Source organism: Cebus imitator, unplaced genomic scaffold (assembly GCF_001604975.1).
Source record: "Cebus imitator isolate Cc_AM_T3 unplaced genomic scaffold, Cebus_imitator-1.0 Scaffold94, whole genome shotgun sequence".
NCBI classification, from domain to species: Eukaryota; Metazoa; Chordata; class Mammalia; order Primates; family Cebidae; genus Cebus; species Cebus imitator.
Window position 1 is genome coordinate 2,033,252 of NW_016107409.1, and position 16,977 is coordinate 2,050,228.

General features: G+C 35.7%; 1 protein-coding gene and 1 non-coding gene across 3 annotated transcripts in view; both read right to left on the reverse strand.

Moving 5' to 3' along the window:
* FNDC3A (fibronectin type III domain containing 3A) overlaps positions 1 to 16,977 on the reverse strand; it is a 197,212-nt gene that overhangs the window by 169,927 nt on the left and 10,308 nt on the right. The gene's annotated exons all lie outside the window — the stretch shown is intronic.
* On the reverse strand, positions 15,258 to 15,364 carry LOC119472331. The gene has a single exon (XR_005201471.1). It is a non-coding gene; the product is annotated as a U6 spliceosomal RNA (small nuclear RNA).

Sequence of the window (16,977 nt, forward strand, 5' to 3'; positions counted from 1 at the left end):
GAAAAAGAGTCACAATACCAAGTGGTAATGAGGCTGTGGAGGCAAACTCATTTGGAACAGAAATGAAAATTCATAAACATCACTTAGGAAAAGTTTGACATTATCTACCAAAATTGAACATATGCATCTTCTATGATCTAGTTATGATCCAGCTTTAAGGTAAAACCATTCAGGACATAGGTGTAGGCAAGGACTTCAAGACCAAAACACCAAAAGCATTGGCAACAAAAGCCAAAATAGACAAATGAGACCTAATCAAACTCCACAGCTTCTGAACAGCAAAAGAAACAGTCATTAGAGTGAATCAGCAACCAACAGAATGGGAAAAAATTATTGCAGTCTACCCATCTGACAAAGGGCTGATAGCCAGAATTTATAAAGAACTAAAACGGATTTACAAGAAAAAAACAAGCCCATTCAAAAGTGGGCAAAGGATATGAACAGACACTTTACAAAAGAAGCCATATATGAGGCCAACAAACATATGAAAAAATGCTCATCATCACTGGTCATTAGAGAAATTCAAATCAAAACTACATTGAGATACCATCTCATGCAAGTTAGAATGGCGATCATTAAAAAATCTGGAGACAGCAGGTGCTGGAGAGGATGTGGAGACTTAGGAACACTTTTACACTGTTGGTGGGAGTGTAAATTAGTTCAACCATTGTGGATGACAGTGTGGCGATTCCTCAAGGACCTAGAAACAGAAATTCCATTTGACCCAGCAATCCCATTACTGGGTATACATCCAAAGGATTATAAATCGTTCTACTATAAGGACACATACACACAAATGTTCATTGCAGCACAGTTTACAATACCAAAGACCTGGAACCAACCCAAATGTCCATCGATGATAGACTGGACAGGGAAAATGTGGCACATATACACCATGGGATATTATGCAGCCATCAAAAACAATGAGTTCGTGTCCTTTGTAGGGACATGGATGAACCTGGAAACCATCATTCTCAACAAACTGACACAAGAGCAGAAAATCAAGCACCGCATGTTCTCACTCATAGGCAGGTGTTGAACAATAACACATGAACACAGGGAGGGGAGCACTACATACTGGGGTCTGTTGGGGGGAAACAGGGAAGGGACAGTGGGGGGCGGGGAGTTGGGGAGAGATAACATGGGGAGAAATGCCAGATATAGGTGAAGGGGAGGAAGACCGCAAATCACACTGCCACGTGTGTACCCATGCAACAATCTTGCATGTTCTTCACATGTACCACCAAGCCTAAAATGCAATTAAAAAAAAAAAAGATCCAGCTATTAGATTCCTGATAGATACAAGAAGGTTCATAGAAGCCATTACTTGTTAACGGCCATAAATGTCCTTTGTAAATAAACTGTGATTGTTTCATTCAATGGACTATATACTGCAATGAAATTTAATGAACTAGTGATACAGGAAACAACATGGATAAATTTTTCAAACCCAATGTGAGTGAAAAACACAGAAGAATACACGCTGTGTAATTTTGCTTACAGGAGGTACAAAAACAGATAAAACCAATTTATCATGTTAAAGTCAGGACAGTGGTTGCCTCTGAAAAGAAAGAAAGGATGAGAACATGGGCAAAAGCATGAAGGCATTACCTGGGGTGACAGTACTGTTCTATGTCTTGACCTGGGGGGCTATTATGTCATGATTGCCATTAAGTTATTCACTAAGCTGTATACTGTTTATGCATGCACTTCTTTATGTATATTATCCTTCAAAAATTATTTTTAAAAGTTAAAGTTACCACATGATCATCTTAATTGATGCAGAAAAAGTGTTTGACAAATTCAACACCCTTTCATAATAAAAAACACTCAATAAACTAGTACTAGAAGAAATCTACCTCAACATAATAAAGACCATGTAAGAAAAACCTACAGGAAAGATCACACTCCATGGTGGAAGACTGAAAACTCTTCCTTTAAGATTAGGAAAAGGCAAGGATGCTCACTTTTGTTACTTCTATTCAACACGGTACTAGAAGTTCTACCCAGGGCGACTGAGCAAGAAAAAGAAAGAAAAGGCATCTAAACTGGACAGGAAGAATTAAAATTACCACTGTTCACAGATAACATAATCTTATATGTAGAAAACCCTATCATATTTACCTCTGCTCACAGGTAATATAATCTTATAGGTAGTGCGTGCACGCACGCGCGCACACACATACACACATAAGAAATTGTTAGAATAAGTGAATTCAGCAAAGTTGCAGAATACAAAATCAGTACATAAAAATCCATTGTTTCTATATATAACAATGAACAATTTGAAAAAGAAATTTTAAAAATTCCATTTACAATAGCAACCAAAAGAATAAAATACTTAGAAATAAACCTAATCAAGGAGGTGAAAGCCATTCACTGAAAATTACAAAACACTGCTGAAAGAAATTAAAGACACAAATAAATTCAGAAACACCCTATGCTCATGAAGTAAAAGATTTCATATTGTTAAAGATCTCCATACTATCCAAAGCAATCTGCAGATTCAATGCAATCTGTATCAAAATCCCAATAGCTTATTTTGCAGGGAAAGAAAAATGCACTCTAAAATTCTAGTATCTCAGGGGACCCCAAATAGCAAAAACAATTTTGAAAGAAAACAAAGTTGAAGGACTCACACTTCCTAATTTCAAAACATATTACAAAGCCACAGGAATCAAAACTGTGTGGTACTGTCATAAAGCAAGACAACAAACTAGTGAAATAGAGAGCGTAGAAATAAATCTTCAACAAGGGTGCCAATATCATTCAATGAGGAAAGAACAGTCTCTTCAACAAATGATGTATGAAAAACTAGATAGTCATATGCAAAGGATGAATTTGAATTATCTTACACTATATACAAAAATTAACTCAAAATGGATTAAAGATCCAAATATTAAGAACCAAACTGTAGATCTTCTAGAAGAAAACATGGGGAAAAGCTTCATGACTTTGGATTTGGCAATGATTTCTTGGATATGACAGCAAAAACACACATAACAAAGGCAAAAACAGACAAATGGGACTTAATCAAACTTAAGAAACTTTTGTGCATCAGAAGACACAATCAACAGAGTAAAGAAGCAATCTATGGAATGGGAGAAAACATTTACAAACTGTCTTAGCTTGGTCTGCTATTTAAAAAAGAAACACAGAGTGTATAACTGAAACAACAGATATTTATTTGTCACAGTTCTGGAGGCTGGGAAGTTTAAGATCTAGGTGCTGGCAGATTTGGTTTTTGGTAAGGATCCTCTTCCTGGCTTTCAGATGGCTATCTTCTTGCTGTTGCCTCACATCAGGAAGACAGGAAGCTCTATGTCACTTACTCTTCTTATATAAGAACACTAATCATATCATGGGAGCTCCACCCTCATGACCTCCTCTAAGCCTAATTATTTTCAACAATTATCTCCCAAAGTCTCCACCTCTTAATACTATCATTTTGGGGATTAGGGGTTCACCATATGAATTCTGGATAGATGCAAATATTCAGTCTATAATATTCTGCCTCTGACTTTCCAAAATTCATGTCCTTTGCATTCTATCCCAACAACTCCCAAAGTCTTAACTCAATGAAGTATCAACTCTAAAGTCCTAAGTCTCATCTAAATATCAACTAAATCAGATATGGGTGAAGGTAGAGGTATGATTCATCCTGAGCTAAAATTCCTCTCCAGCTTCTGTAAAACCAGTTATGTTAAGTGTTTGCAAAAGGCAATGGTGGAACAGGCACAGGACAGATATTCACACTCCAAAAGAAAGAAATCAGAAGAACAAAAGGGATGACATATCTGAAACAAGTCCAAAGCCTACCAAGGTAAATGCTGTTAGATCTTAAGGCTTGAGATCATCATCTTTGATTCAATGTTTTGCCTTCCATATCCACTGGGGTGATGGTCCTGCCTTCCAGACACTGAAATGGCAGCATAACTCCCATGGCTCAGCGAGGTGACCGGTACCTTCTGCTTGGTGGCCCTGCCCATGTAGTGTTCTCGTAGGGACCTTCTCATGAAGCTCTGCTGCAGGCCAGTCCTGCCCTTTACAACTGAGATGGAAGCAGCCTTGCCCTCTGAGCCCATGCACTTTGGATCTGTAGTGGGAGGAGCAGCCCTGATGACCTCTGAATTGCCTTTGGAGTCCTCCCTTTTCTGAAATGATTTTTCATGATCACAGCCTTCCTTCATTCCATCCTGTGTTCATTTCCTTTCATCTTGGCTGGCGGTGTTTCTGCTAATATAATCCGTCTCTATTCCTGGCTTCAGTTGAGATGGCTGATTAGGTCCATGGTTCATACCCACACTAATCTCCTTAGCAAATGGTCAGCCAGCCACACGTTTGATGTTCTCTTCCAAATGTTCTTTCTCATTTCTACAATATGGACATGCTGAGAATTTTCCAAATCTTTAAGTTCTGGTGACTTTTTGCTTAATAATTCTTTTTTCAATTAATTTCTCTCTTCTTACATTTTACTATAGGTTGAGTATTCCTTATCCAAAATGCTTGGCCCAAAAGTGTTTAAGATTTCACATTTTTTTCAGATTTTGGAATATTTGCCTACTCATAATGCAATAATTTAGGAATGAAACTGAAGTTTAAACATGAAATTCATTAACGTTTTATATACATCTTACATATCCAGAAGGTAATTTTATGTAATATTTTAAATAATTTTGCGTATGAAACAAAGTTTTGACTATTTTAACTGCAATCCGTCACATTATGGAATTGTCCACTTGTGGCATTGTGTCAAAACTCGGAATTCTGTTTCAGATTTTGGAGCTTTTTAGGTTTCAGGTTTTTAAACTAGTAATGTTGAACCTACATAAGCAGTGAAGAGAAATCGAATTGCTCCTTCAACACGTGGCTTAGAAATCTCTTTACCTAAATACCCAATTTAATAATTCACAAGTTCTGCCTTCTAGAAAACACTGGAATATAAACATAATTCAGTCAAATTCTTTGCCACTTTATTACAAGTATTGCCTTTTCTCCATCATCCAAAACATGCTTCCCACTTCCATCTGAGACCTTATCAAACTGGCCTATCACCCTTGTTTCAAACAACATTCTGTTCATGATTATTTTTACGTGTGCTCCTTCAAGATGGAGGCTTTCTCTCCAGCTCTCCTCTTTTCTCTGTGAGCCCTCACTGGAACTGCCCTTGGCAGTCTGGTTGCAGCAATCTTGGCATTTTTTTTTTAATGGATGTACCTGAAAACTTTTCCAGCCTCTACCCATTATGCAGTTCCAAAGCTACTTCCACATTTTTAGGTACTTGTTGTAGCAGTTCCCCATTTCTCAGTACCAATTACTGTCTTACTCAACTTAGGCTACTATAGCAAAATACCATAGTCTGGGTGCTTTAAACAAGAGACATGATTTTTAAGTTATGGAGACCAAGATGTCCAAGATCAGCATGCTAGCATGGTTGGCTTTTTGGTGAGAGCCCTCTTTCTGGCTTCTGGCCTTCTCCTCCTATCCATAGGTAGAGAGCATTCGAGCTCGGGTCTCTTCTTCTTACAAGGACACTAATCCGATCATTGGGACTCCACCCTCAGGACCTCATCTAAGTCAAATTATCTCCAAAGGGTCCACCTCCAAATACTGTCACATTGGTGATTAGGGCTCAACATATGAATTTTGAGGGGTACACAGACATTCAACTCATAACACTATTAGGTGCTTTCTCATTCAGTTGCTGCCATAATTCTTAATCTGTTCTTGTTTCCTTACACATGTATTCTGCTAGTTTTCTTCTTTAACCTTATTATTCATATCTGTCAATTCCACCTAGATTTGTTATATATGTGATAACAATAGCTTAGACCTAAAAACTCAGATAAATAGCTCATGAGAATAGGCTTGGCCTGGGATTTGAAACTTAAGCTATTTTTGTCTAAAAAACACGTAGGAAAATGCAAAGCAGCATTTTGGATTACAGCAATAGCATAACTGAAGTACTGATAGGAAAAATATGCACATTTAGATTGAAAATCCAATGTCTTTTTTTTTTTTTTTTTTTTNTTTTTGAGACAGAGTCTCACTCTTGTTGCCCAGGCTGGAGTGCAATGGCATGATCTCGGCTAACTGCAACCTCTACCTCCTGCTTCAAGCAATTCTCCTGTCTCAGCCTCCTGAGTAGCTGGGATTATAGTCACCTGCCACCACTCCAGGCTAATTTTTTGGATTTTTAGTAGAGATGGAGTTTTGCCATGTTGGCCAGGCTGGTCTGGAACTCCTGACCTCAAGTGATCCGCCCACCTAGGCCTACCAAAGTGCTGGGATTACAGGTGTGAGCCACTGCCGCCAGGCGAAATCCAGTGTCTTTTGATGAGGTTTTATTGACATGTCTATTCAAACTATAGGTCTCCAGAGCCATATCTGAAACCACAAGCCTATCATATGCAGTTGTTCCTTGGTTTCTACAGGGGATTGGTTCCAGGATCCCCAAAGATGCCAAAATCCACAAAACTTTAAGCTCCTTATATAAATGGCATAGTATTTGCATATAACCTGTGCACATTCTCCTGTATAATTTAAATCATCTCTTCTATATGACTTATAATACCTAATACAATATAAATGCTATGTAAACAGTGTTACTGTATTGTTTAGGGAATGAGAAGAAAAGGTCTGTACATATTTAGTACAGATGCAACAATCCATTTTTTTCCAAACATTTTCGATCCATGGTTGATTAACTACATGGATGTGGAACTCCAGAAATGGAAGGCTGACTGTACTCCAGAGTTTTAGTCATTTAACTCTAGAATTTAGGAGTATTTAAAAACATACATATGATGTTAGGTAAAAATATTAAAATTACAGTAGCAATTGTAAGAAGACAGTGAGATTATGGTAACCAATTTTCTCTATTTCTCAAGGTAATATGGATATGATTTATACTACCAACAATTTTTTTAATTTTTTTAATATATATTTTATTGCGTTTTAGGTTTTGGGGTACATGTGAAGAACATGCAAGATTATTGCATAGGTACATACATGGCAATGTGGTTTGCTGCCTTCCTACCCATCACCTATATTTGGCATTTCTCCCCATGTTATCCCTCTCCAACTCCCCACCCTCAGCTGTCTCTCCTAGTTTGCCCCCCCAAACCCCAGTGTGTGATGCTCCCCTCCCTGTGTCCATGTGTTCTCCTTGTTCAACACCTGCCTATGAGTGAGAACATGTGGTGTTTGATTTTCTGTTCTTGTGCCAGTTTGCTGAGAATGATGGTTTCCAGGTTCATCCATGTCCCTACAAAGGACACGAACTTACCTTTTTCTACGGCTGCATAGTCTTCCATGGTGTATATGTGCCACATTTTCCCTGTCCAGTCTATCATCAATGGGCATTTACCACCATCAAAATTTTGATTTAAAAATTAATAGTCTTGAAGAGCCACAAGCAATCACACATACTTGGCTTCTCAGCCATCTAAATACCCTTTCAGAAGAATTTAAATAAATTTGCTTGAACTTGGACATTATCCAAATTACTAATTTTTTTCATGAACTGATATCCTAAAATGTACTTTTCCAATTTAGACTTCTATAACATTTTTAACTCCTGGATTTTTTATCTTCTAAACTTGACTATATTAGACTAAAAAAAGGTATTTGAAATAATTTGTGGTGAAATTTCCTGAGATGAAAGTCATGGGAACCTCTCTGCAAAATTATCCTATCATTTCTTATCAGAAACCTAAAACAAGTATTTCATAGACTATATTTAACAGTAAGAATAGGATATTAGGTTATTTTATATTTTTGCCAAGACTAATTCTTTGAATTACCCTCTTTGATATCAACTGTACTGCAGAAAAATGGCTCTTAAAAATATAATTATATGGATTATTTCAGTTCACCTTAAATTTTCATATGTTAATGTGAAATTTTATAAAGACATAATAGGCAATCTTGCTTTTTTCTTCTAGATTTATAAAAGAAATGTTTACTGGTAGAGAAAGTAAGAAGGGGGAAGGATGGGAAGAAGACAGTGCTATGAATCATTTTCAATGACAGATATTAAATTAAAAAAAAACTTTTTATAATTCAAAACATTTATGCTTATTCCAGTTCCTTTTCTTTCCCTCATGCTCACTTTTTTCATTTCTTTGGATATTGGAAGTAGAAAAGAAACAGTGTAAGATTTGGTACAAAAACAGGCTGCAACTAAGAGTGTTATGCCAAAAAAAAAAAAATAGTAAAATAAAATAAATCAGTCCTCAATTAAGAAATAGGCTGTTTTGCAGTATTTTTTTAGAATTAAGATATATCTGAAAGTTTAAAAAAAGAAATAAGTATAAAGGCCTTTGATCCTTGCCAGTGGCTCATGACTGTAATCCCAGCACTTTGAGAAGCTGGAGCAGGAGGACCACTTTAGCCCAGGAGTTTGAGACCAGCCTGGGCAACATATTAAGACCTTATTACTATTTGTTTTGAAGTCGGATATAGTTGGAAAATATTTTCTCACTAAAAACTGTAATAAGTAATGATTTAGTTCTCAGATCATGCTGTAAGAGGTAAATTAACCTTTACCTTTCTTAAAACCTTCTATTGTGGAAAATTCTAAACATACACCAATGTAAACATAATGTATATAATGAACCCCATGTACTCATCACCCAGCTTCCACTCATGATCAGTCTAGTTTCATCTACACCCCACTTCCTGTCTTGTAGTATTGTGAACACATCTAGGACATTCCAAAACTTCATTTGCAAATTTTCAATTATGTATCTCTGAAAGAACTCCTTTTTAAAACATAATTACAAACCATTATCATACACATACTTTAATAATTCCTTATTAAATAAGGAATTATCATATTTGAATACTGAGTACATATTTGATGAATTAATAATTCATCAAATATTCATCAAATATGTAGTCAGTATTCAAATTTTGCATTGTCTTGTTAATTTTTATTAAAATTTGTTTGAATCAGGATTCATATTAGATGCGCACACTACTATTTGCCACGTCTTTAAAAATCTCTTTTAATCTAAGTACTATCCATTTGATTGTCATGCCTTTAATAATGTTTTAAAAGTAAGTGATTTTTTTTAATTTCTGAAGACCACATTAGTCTTTTTTTAATGTCTGAAAAAAATCAGTAATTTGTATCTGTTCTTAAAACTGACTTTAACTAGATCATATATAACTGATGAATCTTTTCATCTATATATATGAAGAGACAGTCAATGGAGGTAAAGAACTTTAACAAGATCACACTTTAATATCTAATTTTAATTTGATTAGAAAAATCTCTACCCAATTTCTAAGATTAACAAATGTATTATCCATCTAATGAAACACAGTTTTCTATATTTTTACTCATAATTGCTGTTAAAATACTAAAACTTCATTACCATCTACCGTTATTTTGTCTAAGAGCACATTCTGAGCACATTTCACTCTCTTGATCAAAAATATAAAAAGGGGTAATGGAAGGATTTTATATTATGATAATTTTTTTAATCTACAGAAAAGCCGAAAAAACTGACAGTAAACACCCATATACTTGTCACCTAGGCTCTAAAATTGACATGTTTTAATTGCATATAATTCTCTAGTGATCTTTTTTTAAAGGACTTCAAAGTAGCAGACATCAGTACACTTCACCTCTAAACACTTCTGGCATGTGCAACTAGCATTCAATATTTTAGTTCTTTAAAAAAAAAGTTCACATATGATGAAATGTACAAATCTTCATTAAAAAATTCTTTTTGCCAAATTCCTTTTACCAGAAATGTACAAATCTTAAGTGTGCTATCATATGAGATTTTTAAAATGAAACTACTATAAGTATCTAAAAATCTAAAGTCTTACTGTTGCTTAAGACCACCACTTTCAAATCCTGGTATGTATCAGAATCACCTGTAGGGATTATTAAAACAGATTCCTGGGCCACACACCCAGCAATTCAATTCAATAGGTGTGTGGTGGGGCCCTGTAAATCACATTTCTAATAAGTTTCCAGGTTAGGCTGATGCGGTTAGTTTCTGGACCATACAAATGTAAGACTACACAAATTTTTACGTTAAGTACTAACTGATAATAAGGATTTAGTTGATAACAATGTAAGGTATATACCTCATTCTTGAAGGACTCATACCAGATGTGAATACATTCTTATCCTTGAACCAGAAACAGATAAAAATACTGACCTAAGGATAAAAGTATTTGTAAAGGAATCAAGTTTAACGAAGAATTTTTAATTGCTTTTAAATATTATGGTCAAATCAATATACTAGGAGAGTATGATACACTATCCTCAGATTGAAATTGCTATTTCCTAAAGATTAAAAAAAGTTGAGGGCCGGGCGTGGTGGCTCAAGCCTGTAATCCCAGCACTTTGGGAGGCCGAGGCGGGTGGATCACGAGGTCAAGAGATCGAGACCATCCTGGTCAACACGGTGAAACCCCGTCTCTACTAAAAATACAAAAAATTAGCTGGGCATGGTGGCGCGTGCCTGTAATCCCAGCTACTGAGGAGGCTGAAGCAGGAGAATTGCCTGAACCCAGGAGGCAGAGGTTGCGGTGAGCCGAGATCGCGCCATTGCACTCCACCCTGGGTAACAAGAGCGAAACTCCTTCCCAAAAAAAAAAAAAAAAAAAAAAATTGAAACTGTCAAATACTCTTGGGAAACGGCAGAGTAATGAGTTAAAGCTATTAAACAAACATGCACCAAGTAGTTATCATAAATACTTGGTTGGTGCCAAAGTAATTGCAGTTTTTGCCATTACTTTTAATGGTGCAAATGGTACTTTTAATTGAAAGCAATGGCAAAAACCACAATTACTTTTGCACCAACCTAATACAATGTGTCAACTACTCTTGGTTTTTGAAATAGCTTTACTGAGGGATAACTGACATATATCAAATTGCACATGTTTAAAGTGTACAATTTGATAAATTTTGACACATAAATACACCTGTGAAACTATAACCATAATCAAGATAATGAACTTACCTGTCATCCCTCAAATTTTCCTACTAACGATTTGTAAACTGGAGCCTTTGCATTTCCATGACTAATGACATTGTTTTCATGTGCTGATTTGACAACCAGGTATATTTTTGGTTGAATATTTGTTGGATTATTTTGCCCATTTAGTTACTAGACAGTTTTCTTATTATTGCATTTTGATAGTGCTTTATGTATTCTGGATAGCAGTCCTTTACCAGAAAAGTGATTTACAAATATTTTTCTCCCAGCCTGTGGCTTGCTTTTATATTCTCTTACCAATGTCTTGCCAAGAGAAGTTTTAAATGATGATAAAGTACAATTTATGAATTTGTCATTTTGTGAATGGTACTTTCGATGCTGTACCTAAGAAATCTTCACCTAATGAAAGGTTAGAGAGATTTTCTCCTACGTTTTATTTAACAAATTTCAACGTTTTAGGCTTTACATTCTTTCTACTTGTTTTACTAATTATTGAGAAGGGTACTAAAATCTCTGCTAAAATTACATACTTGTGTACAGACAATCCCCAACTTATGATGGCTCAACTTACAATTTTTGGACTTTACTATGAAGCAAAAGAGATACACATTCAGTAGAAACCATATATCAAGTATTCATATAACCATTCAGTTTTCCATTTTCAATAGATTTCGATAAATTACATGAGACATTCAACACTTTATTATAAAATAGGCTTTGTGTTAGATGATTTTTTTCATCAACCATATGATAATGTAAGTGTTCTGAGCACATTTAAGATAGGCTAGGCTAAGCTACAATGTTCAGTAGGTTAGGTGAATTAAATGCATTTTTGACATATTATTAACTTACTACAGGTTTATCGAGACATAACTCCATCATGAATTAAAGAGCATCTGTATTTCTCTGTAAAGTTCTAACATACATTAAGAAACACTCTCTTCTTTTTTTTTTTTTTTTTTGTTTTTTTTTTTTTTTTTTTTGAGACAGGGTCTTGCTGTGTCACCAAGCTGGAGTACAGTGGTATGAGCATAGCTCACTGCAGCCTAAACCTCCCAGGTTCAAGGAATCCTCCCACCTCACCCTTCCTAGCAGCTGGGACTACAGGTGTGTGCCACCACACCCAGCTGACTTTTGTATTTTTTGTAGAGACAGAGTTTCACCACATTGCCCAGGCTGGTCTTGAACTCCTGGACTCAAGTGATTCACCCCCTCAGCCTCCAAAGAGCTGAGATTACAGGCGTGAGCCACTGCGCCCAGGCAAGTTCCTGTATTAGATGCATAAACATTTAGAATTGTATGCCCTCTTAATTAATCCCTTTGTTATTATGAAATAATCCTCTTTATCCCTGGTAATAATTATTTGTTCTGTACCCTAACTTCTGGTTTAACTTAGTGATCTCAGTTTTATTTTGGATAGTGTCAGCATGGTATTATCTTTTTCCTTTCTTTTAACTTACTTAAATTGGATTTCTTGTAGATGTGATATATTTAGGTCTTAATTTTAAAAAATTGAATCCAACAATCCCTGACTTTCAACTGTGGTGTTTAGGTTATTTATGTTAATGTGATTGTTGATATGATTGGATTTACATCACTATCTTGCTATATGTTTGAAATGTTCTTTGTCCCCTTTTTCCTCTTTATCTGCTTCATTTTGAATTATTTCCTATTATACCATCTCCTCTCTCTTGTTGATTTATAGACTACAACTTTGTTACTTGAGCCATTTCTTTAGAGTTTACAATATGTGTCTTTTCTTATTATTGTCTACCTTCAAGTAATATACTACTTCAGGAATATATATCAGAACCTTATAACAATAAATCTGCAATTTCTCTGGGATTTTTGATATTACTATTGTATATTTTACCTTTACATGTTTTAAACCTCACAATAATTGTCATCACTTTTTAGAGGGTTGGAGGGGAGGACAGGGTCTCTATTGCCCAGGCTGGAATGCAGTGGGGCGATCTCAGCTCACTGTAATCTCTACCTCCTGGGTTCAAGTGATCCTCCCAACTCAGCCTCCTAAAAAGCTGTGACTAGAAGCACGTACCATCACGCCTGGCTAATTTTTGTTTGTTTTTTGGAGAGATGGGGTTTTACCATGTTGCCCAGGCTGGTCTCAAACTCCTAAGCTCAAGCAATCTGCCTGCCTTAGCCTCCCAAAGTGCTGGGATTACAGGCTACCACACATGGCAACTGTTATCATTTTTATGTTAAATAGTCATTTGTCTTTTAAAGATATTTATATAATAATTTTTTTCTAAATCTTATGTATTTGCCCAGGTAGTTACCATTTCCAGTACTCTGAATTCCTTGTGACCAAGCTTTCATGTGGTTTAATTTTCCTCCTGCTTGAAGGACTCTATTTATCATGTCTTTTAGTTCAGGATTGAAAGTGATAAATTCTTTCAGCTTTTATAAATTTGAAATCTTTATTTTGCCTCTCTTTTGAAAGATATTTTGACTGGGTAAAAAGTCCTAGGTTGACAGTTTTTATAAAAAAATGTTTTAAAGATATTGCTTCATTGTCTTCTAGCTTACATTGTTTCTAATGAGAGATCTGATGTCACCCTTATCTTTGTTCTGTTTCTCTTTGGCTACTTTTAAGATTTCTCTTTATCATTTATTTTAAGTGACTTGATTATGATGTGCCTTAGTAGAGTTGTATTCATCTTTCTTATGGTTGTTGTGCTTATTGGTTTATAGTTTATATCTACTTTGGAAAATGATCATTATTTCAAATGCTTTTTCAGTTCTCCAAATTCTCTTCTGTTTCTTCTGTGCATTATTTTGGATAGTTTCTACTGCTTTATGTTCATGTACACTAATCTTTCCTTTGACAAAGTCTAACATGTCATTAATCCCATGTAGTATATTTTTGACACATAATTTTAATCTAGACAGTATCTCTACTTAACATATTCAATCTTTTTGTTAGTTTCTCCAACAGTCATGACTGTTTTAATGATTATTATCATCAGTATCATTTAAAGGCCAATTTGATGTGATTAATTTTTCTCAATATGGTTTGTATTTTCTTGCTTCGTTGCAGATTCAGTAATCTGAACTGAATGTAAGATACTGTGAACTTTCTTTTTGGCTATTGGATATTTTTGTATTCCTATAAATAATATCAAGATTTGTTCTAAGATGTGGCTAAGGGACTAGGACATAGTTTGATCCTTTGGGACTTGGTTTTAACATGGTTAGGCAAAAACAGAGTTGCATTTAATCTGTAACTACTACCCACTACTAATGCAAAACCCTCCAGAGTACTCTACTGAATGCCTTGTGAATTATCAGGCTTTCTGTTCTAGCTAGTGGAAACAGGCTCTTCTTCTGGCCCTGTGTGAGCTTGGATACTGCTCTATACAATGTTTTTAGTTGGCTCTTTCCCAGCCCTGGGTACTTTCTTTAAATGTATATTTTTATCAGTACTTTGCTGAACACTTAGGGTTTTCAAGTCTGACAACTTTAAGTAATAAATTACTCAGTCACCCAGACTGGAGTGCAGTGGCACAATCATGGCCCACTGCAGGCTCCTGGGCTTAAGTGATTCTCCCACCTCAGCCTCCAGAGTAGCTGGGATTACAGCTATGTGTCACCATGCCTGGCTTGCTTGCTTACTTAATTATTATTTAGTAAAAACAAGTTCTTGCTATGTTACCCAGGCTGGTCTCAAATTCCTGAGATCATGCAATCTTCCCACCTCAGCCTCCCAAAGTCCTGGAATTATTAGGTGGGAGCCACACAGCACCTACCCATAGTACAAACTTTTAAATTACAAATTACTACATTTTGGTTTTTATCATTCTCATACGCAACTTAGTTTCTGAAGAAGGTTGTATAACCCTTTAGTGTATAATGATGCATATCTGCAATAACAATATTTTTGGCTTTAACTGTTGCTAAAGGTATTCATAAACATTCCAATTTTGCTTGGATGTTGTACATTTCATCAGTGATGTACTGTTCATGAATTTATGCTCTGGGGTGGAGAATTCTGTAAATGTCTACTATGTCCACTTGATCCAGAGCTGAGTTCAAGTCCTTAATATCCTTGTTAATTTTCTATCTCATTGATCTAATATTGATAGTGGGTGTTAAAGTCTTCCACTATTATTGTGTGGGAGTCTAAGTCTCTTTGTAGGTCTCTAAGAACTTGTTTTATGAATCTGGGTGCTCCTGTATTGGGTGCAACAGTTAGCTCTTCTTATTGCATTGATCCCTTTACCATTATGTAATGTCCTTCTTTGTTTTTCATCTTTGTTGGTTTAAAGTCTGAGAAATGTGGAACTCTTCATGAATTTGCATGTCATCTTTGCGCAGGGGCCACGCTAATCTTCTCTGCATCATTCCAATTTTAGCATATGTGCTGCCATAGCAAGCACAAATGCATGCTATTTAAATGTTACAGTATATTTTTGTGTAAGTTCAGTAACATTTTTATATATAGGGCAGTGATTATAGCCATAGTTTTATAGTGTAATAGGTCAAACCATATGAAATTGCCACTGAGGTAGAAACCTTTAAAATATCAACAATTTAACCTAATGAAAGTATTCATATACTTACAAAGAAATTAATAATTTACACAGACTGTTAGCAACAAATTTACTATAACTTATTTATCTTATTCTTCTCCAATCCCATATCCACTGGAAAGAAGGAAAGGGTAGTGTGGGTAGGATGGATGGGCCTCACTCTTTTATGCCTACTAAGTGAAAAAAGGTTTAAAAGGGAAGGGAGCATTCAGAGCCACTGTCCTTAAGCTTCTTAGTCAGATATACTAAATTTAAATTTAATTCAGCATTTAGGAGACACAGTCCCCATTCTCCCACTAACAAATTATACCTTAATACTAACATGAAAATCTTGTTAAAATAGACTTCAAAAGAAATCTTGATCAAGAAGATACTTCCAGTCAGGAAACTATGGAAACAAGAGAGAAAGAGCTGCTTCCAAGAAACCAACCCCAATCCCTTAAAGGACTGATAGTGTGCACCTAGATCAGTTTTTCTTTCTCTTTTTCTTTTTGTTTTTTGAGACAGTTTCCCTCCTGTTGCCCAGGCTGGAGTGCAATGACAAGATCTTGGCTCACTGCAACCTCTGCCTCCCAAGTTCAAGCAATTCTCCGACCTCAGCCTCTCGAGTAGCTGGTATTACAGGCACCCGCCACCATGCCTGGCTAATTTTGTATTTTGAGTAAAGATGGGGTTTCTCCATGTTGGTCAGGCTGGTCTTGAACTCCCAACCTCAGGTGATCCACCCGCCTCAGCCTCCCAAACTGCTGGGATTACAGGCATGAGCCAGCCTTTTCTTTTTAAGTAACATCTTCTTAAATTCCACATATAGCTTTAGGTACCTAGTGTCTGTGGAGCACATAGGCTACCCTTTAGAGCCAAAAGGCAACTACACCTGGGACAATCCTGTTTTCACCTCCAACTATTTTACAGGTTTTTTTTAAGAAGTATTATATAAAACTTTAGTTTTTATATTAGAGATTAACTTTGCTCTTGTAGAACTTCAAATTCTTGGTTATATCTACCAGTGTGAATTTGAACTGAAGACTAAAACTGCAGTTTCTGTATTTTTTCTGGCCACAGTAACACACTGGCAACTAAATTCACAACAGAAAACTTCTAAACATACTCATCTTCCCTCACCTTCTTTTTAAAAAAATCTTCCCAAAAGAAAGCAAAAACAAAAAACAAACAAACAAAAACCTCCATCTCTTTACTTTCCTCTCAAGCTTCTGATTTCTCTCTTGACCTCTATCATCAACTGTCTTAAAATATTAAGTTCTAATATTAAAGGTAAGGATCAAAATATCCAGATATATGGGTCTTGAAAACAATTATATTCAATATTATAACTTGAAAAGGGTTTTTATAACAGAAACTCTGAAAATAAAAAGCACTTTGTCTTGTTTGAGTTGTGGTTATAAAGGTTACAAATCACTAGTACAATTCTCACTTTTTTCACGTACTTTAACACAGCTTCA